This window comes from Oncorhynchus masou, chromosome 6 (assembly GCF_036934945.1).
Source record: "Oncorhynchus masou masou isolate Uvic2021 chromosome 6, UVic_Omas_1.1, whole genome shotgun sequence".
Taxonomy (NCBI): Eukaryota; Metazoa; Chordata; class Actinopteri; order Salmoniformes; family Salmonidae; genus Oncorhynchus; species Oncorhynchus masou.
The window spans coordinates 40,152,706-40,159,425 of NC_088217.1; the positions used below are offsets into that span (position 1 = coordinate 40,152,706).

At 42.4% G+C, this 6,720-nt stretch overlaps 1 pseudogene; it reads right to left on the reverse strand.

The window, feature by feature from the left end:
* Positions 1-5,313, reverse strand: part of LOC135542054 (membrane-associated guanylate kinase, WW and PDZ domain-containing protein 3-like) — a 157,414-nt pseudogene extending 152,101 nt beyond the window's left edge.
* Between the last annotated feature and the right edge of the window lie 1,407 nt (positions 5,314-6,720).

Below are 6,720 nucleotides of genomic sequence, written 5' to 3' on the forward strand. Positions count from 1 at the left end.
TCCACACATAATGTTGTGTGTTCCTTCCAAACAACTCAACTGTAGTTTCATCTGTCCACAGAATATTTTGCCAGTAGAGCTGTGGAACATTCCAGGTGCACTTTTGCAAACTTCAGATGTTCAGCAATGTTTTTTTGTACAGCAGTGGCTTCTTCTGTGGTGTCCTCCCATGAACACCATTCTTGTTTAGTGTTTTACGTATCGTAGACTCGTCAACAGAGATGTTAGAATGTTCCATCAGGACTACCTGGCCTGATGACTCCTTGCTGACCCCAGTCCACCTGGCCATGCTGCTGCTCCAGTTTCAACTGTTCTGCCTGCGGATATGGAACCCTGACATGTTCACCGGATGTGCTACCTGTCCCAGACCTGCTGTTTTCAACTCTCTAGAGACAGCAGGAGCGGTAGAGATACTCTGAATGATTGGCTATGAAAAGCCAACTGACATTTACTCCTGAGGTGCTGACCTGTTGCACCTTCGACAACCACTGTGATTATTATTATTTGACCCTGCTGGTCATCTATGAACATTTGAACATCTTGGCCATCTTCTGTTATAATCTCCACCCGGCACAGCCAGAAGAGGACTGGCTACCCCTCATAACCTGGTTCCTCTCTAGGTTTCTTCCTAGGTTCTGGCCTTTCTAGGGTGTATTTCCTGGCCACCGTGCTTCTGCACCTGCATTGCTTGCTGTTTGGAGTTTTTGACTGGGTTTCTGTACAGCACTGTGACATCAGCTGATGTAAGAAGGGCTTTATAAATACATTTGAATTGTTGATTTGATTTGATTCCAGAGATTTTGGTAAGTCTTTAGCTGACATTCTATGATTCTTCTTAATTAACCTCATGGAGCATTCTGCGCTGTGCTCTTGCAGTCATCTTTGCAGGACGGCCACTGCTATGGAGAGTAGTAACAGTACTGAACTTTCTCTGTTTATGGACAATTTGTCTTACCATGGACTGATGAACATCAAGGCTTTTAGAGATACCTTTTTTTAACCCTTGCCAGCTTTATGCAAGTCAACAATTCTTAATCTTAGGTCTTCTGAGATCTCTTTTGTTAGAGGCAAGGTTCACACCAGGCAATGCCTCTTGTGAATAGCAAACTCCAATTTTGTGGGTGTTTTTTATAGGGCAAGGCAGCTCAATCCAACATCTCCAATCTTGTCTCATTGACTGGACTCCAGGTTAGTTGACTCCTGACTCCAATTAGCTTTTGGAGAAGTCATTAGCCTAGGCGTTCACATACTTTTTCCAACCTACACTGTGAATGTTTAAATGATGTATTCAATATAGACAAGAAAAATACAATAATTTGTGTGTCATTAGTTTAAGCACACTTTGTTTGTCTATTGTTGTGACTTAGTTGAAGGTCAGATCAAATTTGATGACCACTTTATGCAGAAATCCAGGTAATTCCAAAGGGTTCACATAATTTCTCTTGCCACTCTATATCTCTATTGCCATTGTCCTGGAATATGGTTCAGAGAATGGGTAAGTCCATATGTCAATAGGGCTAGCTAGCCATGAAAAATGTACATCTACCTTGCATCATATTAGTTTTAGGTCATTTTTTTGTCTGTTTAACTAGCTGGAGAGCTAGATTATTACAATTTACATAATATCTAGCTGATAATTATGAAGTAAAATGTTTGCTTTGTGTATCTCTTGTTTTGTCTATTGTTGCTATTGTCCTGGCTAGAAGAAGGTTCAGTGAATGTGGAGGTGAAGCCTGAGATAATACGGTAGGGAAAGTGCTAGTCCTTCTCAAATGTAATGTTTTATGCGTTATTCACACTCTTGTCTTCACAAGAACGTCCTCAAGAGAAAGTCGTCGGAGAATGCACTTGGAGCACAGTAGTATGCATATTTAGAAACACCCATGGTTTCCATGTGTTTGATGCCATTCCATTCGCTCCTTTTCAGCCATTATTATGAGCCGTCCTCCCCTCAGCAGACTCCACTGGCACACATGCCACCTAACATAGGTTCTAGCCTTTGGCTCTCTGTGCTATTTTACATAACAAAGTGGGTTATATGTGTGTGAGGGATGCCTTATGGCTCATTGGTGTAGATGATGCATTAAATAGTAGAAGCAGGCTGAGGCCTTCGTTAGCTCCATGACTACAACTTCCATGGAGACTCCTCCTGTCCTCTCACAATGCCTCCTCAGTCACACTCCTCCACATGAGCATCACAAGGCCTGTCTTCACCCATGCTCTACCAATGTTTTCCAGCTCAGCTTTGCCCTACTACAGTAGCTACTTTAACCAACATGTAGGCAGGTTCATTAGGATTCAACCCTTCTCAAACAGCCTAATTCATACTCAGAGGTGTTCCCACACAAAAGTGATTCATACTACACTCCCAACTCCTCCTCCTAACTCTTGCTCTCAGCTGTCAGCAGATAAAAGAAGTCCACCAGCCCCAGGTTCCAGAGGAGAGAGAGAAGAGGATCCTGGGAACAGCAACAGTAGAACATCTAGTGCACCAATCTCTGTCAGCTCCCTCTGCTCTCCCCTCTCCCGCCAACCATTTGTGCTGTGCCACAGCTTCCTGGTAACAGCTGATCCTCCAGGCCCATCGCCACCACACCACCCTGTACCGCACCGCCCCCCATCAGCGTGGAGGCAGTAACACTCACTGCCTCAATAATGCAAGAGATGTGAATTAAAAATGAGCTTACCGTGCAGGAAACACTGTGTGCGCATGTGTGTGCATCTACGTGTGCAAAGACAAAACACACAGGCGCACGGCGCGATTGTACACACAGGCGCACGGCGTGAGTGTACACACACACACACACACACACACACACACACACACACACACACACACACACACACACACACACACACACACACACACACACACACACACACACACACACACACACACACACACACACACACATACTATTATAGCATATAATTACATATACATATCATACAAAAAGCTGTTCATTATGAGAGTTTTGACCTTTATGGCAGCAAGTACATTTCTATGGAAGAGCCTCCACAAGACAGTTCAAGCCCTCACTGTGACCCATCATATGTATGACTGATACAATTTACAGACTGGTAAAGAGTTAACTCAGGTCGTTGTTGCAGCTGGTGATTGATGAATTTGAAGTAGAAGGTGATGAGGAATATTGCCATCACTACAAGCTTAAGAACAAAAACAGCATAGTGTGGGAGTTGAGCCTAGATCCAAAGGCTGGGCTGATTCCTTCTCCCTCCCATGCCCTTTATTAATCATCCTTGGTTGGTGGGGCATAGAGTGTGGTGCGAGGAGCTTTAAGTTGTGCAGTGGACACACACACTCACACACACTCACTCTCCCAAACATAGCTGATCTTCAGGGCTACTGGCCTGGAGGCCTAAGACTCAGATGCTACTGCAACCGTTCCACAGTCTCAGTTGTTGTTTAGATATTCCAGTTCAAATACACAACAACAAGCGAGTCATCCCCTTCCTTTATACCAGATAAACAGACAGCCAACCTTCCAGTCTGGCTGACCCATGAGGCATACAGAGTGCAGAAACCAGGTTTCCAATAGGATCATAAGAAAGGAACTCATGAAACAAGCATATAGCCCTTAAGAGGCAGAGGTAAGGACCATGTCTGTGGAGGGGGTTAAATGACAGACACATCACTGTTTGAGGTCATGTCATATCAATGGCAGATGTGCATCTGTCAAATTACTTGCCATGCCACTCCTATCGCAACCAGCAATATGAGTGGCATTGTCATTTATCAATAACACAATACAAAGGGGATTTCTCTGAGGGCATAAGAACATTAAATCAGACTTGACCAACGCCCAAAGCCGAATGGGGTATGTGATGAGCCCCAGAAAGTGATGGACACTGACTCCTCCACATGATTCTTGTGTAGTCGTTCAACAAAGACACTGCAACACATTCAACAAATGGCACTACATTGTGTTATTGCATGGTAGCTAGAATAAGCTGTATAATAACCTTGCACTATAAGTATGCACATTCATTCTCTGAGAGAAAAGGGGTTAGAATAAATGGTAAATACCCACATAAAAGATATGTACTTACTTACTACAGCACATCTACACAGGGTATTGGTAGACTACTCTACAACTGGTAGTTGGTAGACTACTCTGGCATAGAGCGTATGTTAATGTCAAGCGAGGCCAAATTTGCATATCAAATACTTGATGTAAAATGGCACAAAAGTTAGAGGAAAACGAGGGCGCACCTGGTTTGACAGTCTTCAAACGAATGGGCTCCCGAAAGTGGCGAATGACTGCATGCGTGTCGCGGTTTGTAAGTCCACTGATGGGGGTTCCGTTGATCTCCAACAAAACGTCCCCAAAATAGGGCATTCTCCCGACGTGGCACACCATCACATCCAACTTCATCTGGCCCAAGTAAGGGAACTCTCCGTGTTCGGCACCCCCCAGCACCTCCACCACATTGCCGAATTCTCCGAGGCTTCCCCATGACACCGCACACTCCTGCACCTTGCTGGACCAATGTTTCTTCTTTTTCAGCGTTCTGGACATACTGTATCCTTTTGATGTTGTCTGTCACTGATCTGAAATTGTCTGTTTGGTTTTGCTTTGTTTCACAAGCACTAAAGCAGGAGCAAATATGGTCGAACAAAGACTTCTAATCTCGAGTTATTCCCTGGTTCTGGTCGGAGTTTCATTTCTCTGTTATAATTGACCATTCACTTTTGGGAGCCAGCCTGCGTCATGGATTAGGTATTCACGGTAATGTGTAAATAAATGTAATATTGTCCATGAATAAACCACAGTAATCCTGGAGTAGCACCACTGTCAATAAAAACCAGTACGAGCACCCCAGTAGCTGGCTGTGCTACTGAAAGTATGTCCGTTGCAAAACTCCGAATGTTCTATGTGCGTAAAACAATAAACAAGAAAGCAATACAATGTCTAAATGAATGCATAAATGCGTGTTTGCCTCCACCTCACCCTATGAAATGTTTATTTTTTATTTTTTCCTAAACCTTTGGCGGTAAATTGTCAAAACAAGGTATCCACTCACCTCACCATACTGCGTGAGAGGCAAATCTGCTCGGAGATTTAGAATCGTAAACCGTACAGTGCGTCAACGAGAGTGCCTTTATACCTGTGACTAGACTAACATAACGACGACACGAGCCGTTTTCTATCGCATCATTCACTTAATGGTCATTTATTATCGTTCCAGGTGGTAGTTCGGATCCTACGCATTTTGATGTAGTGACAACCGCGACCCCATCCGTCGCCACAGGTTTAAACACACCTGGCACCGTGGTAGCACCAAGCGAGATGCGCGAATCTCGAAACGCCCAGATGTCACTGCGCGTCGTTCAACTCAACCTTTTCGGCAGGCTCCATCCTTCGGTGTATTGTAGCAGAATGAACACTGAAAAGTCTTGCATACACAATATAGTGGGTCACTTTTAGCAGGCTTATATAATGGTAGCCTACATAACTCAACTGTATAATAGCGTATAACCTTTGGTCAATACACAATTTGCCAAAATAAAATCCAACGTATTAAAATATTAAAATAAAGGCTATAAACCTGGGGTCTTTACACTTTTGCCTGCCTCCCTGGCAAACAGGTGACCCAGGGACCCCCATCATATCTTATCAGAATTATTTTCACGCCTTGTCTTACCAGGTGAATGATAATGACAAAATATTTTAAAATTAATAGATTTGGTAAATAGATTTTCATTATTTTCACCTCCCCACATTATTATTGGAGGTCACACTTTATTTGGATAGTCTGGATTGTCCATCTGTAGTTATACTATCTGTTGATAAACAAATGCTTGCTTGCTAAGTATATAGTTAGGGTTAGGATAAGGGTTAGTAGATAGTTGACATGTTACTGATAGTCTGTAGAGCATCTACAGATGGACTATCCAAATAAAGTGTTACCTAATTGGACGAGGAAATGTAAACTCTAACATAGCCTAGAAAGGTAACTCAAAACACATTTTGAGTAGCTGTTTAGCTGGTTAAAGGGAAAATACACTCAAATCCATATTTAGGTCATGTTTTAATTAGCTTAGTGTTAATACAGTCCCAAAATGTTTTGCATGTCAGCAGTCAAGATTTAGGACCTTCAAGAAGCAATGTGTCACTTGCCACATCATCATCTGTATCAACAGTGGAAAAATTTGTGGATTTTTCCTTTAAACAAAAGTCAGCCATGTGTTTCAAAAATGTATGTTCAAGTCAAGAAAGCTACCAGCAGCCAGCGGCACTTCCCGCCCTGGTAGCCTATTATTTTTCAAAGCAGATGTCAGATACCTCAGTGAGTATAATTTGCTTCAATGAGTGTCATTTGTATAATCATTCCAAAGAAGTTATGCTCCTCTTTTCTACTGTAGTTATGTTATTCAAATATTTATTGTTGCTAGCGATATTCGTACAAAATAGATGGAGAAAAAAAACCTGGTTGAATACCCCAGCTATAGCAGTTTGTATAAACTACGTATAGCCTCTTTATACATCCTTATTATCACGTGTTACCAATATAGATATAAAAACATTTCTGCATGCTTTCTCTCAGTCGTTATTGCATGGAATAATGATTTGGGTGAAGATGAGTCCTGTTATAGATAACAGGGAACTTTAGAATTCCAAATATAGCCTACACGGTTGCTGTTAAAACGCATTCAAATTGGGATACCAAATTGCTTATAATCCTTTACAAATTGTC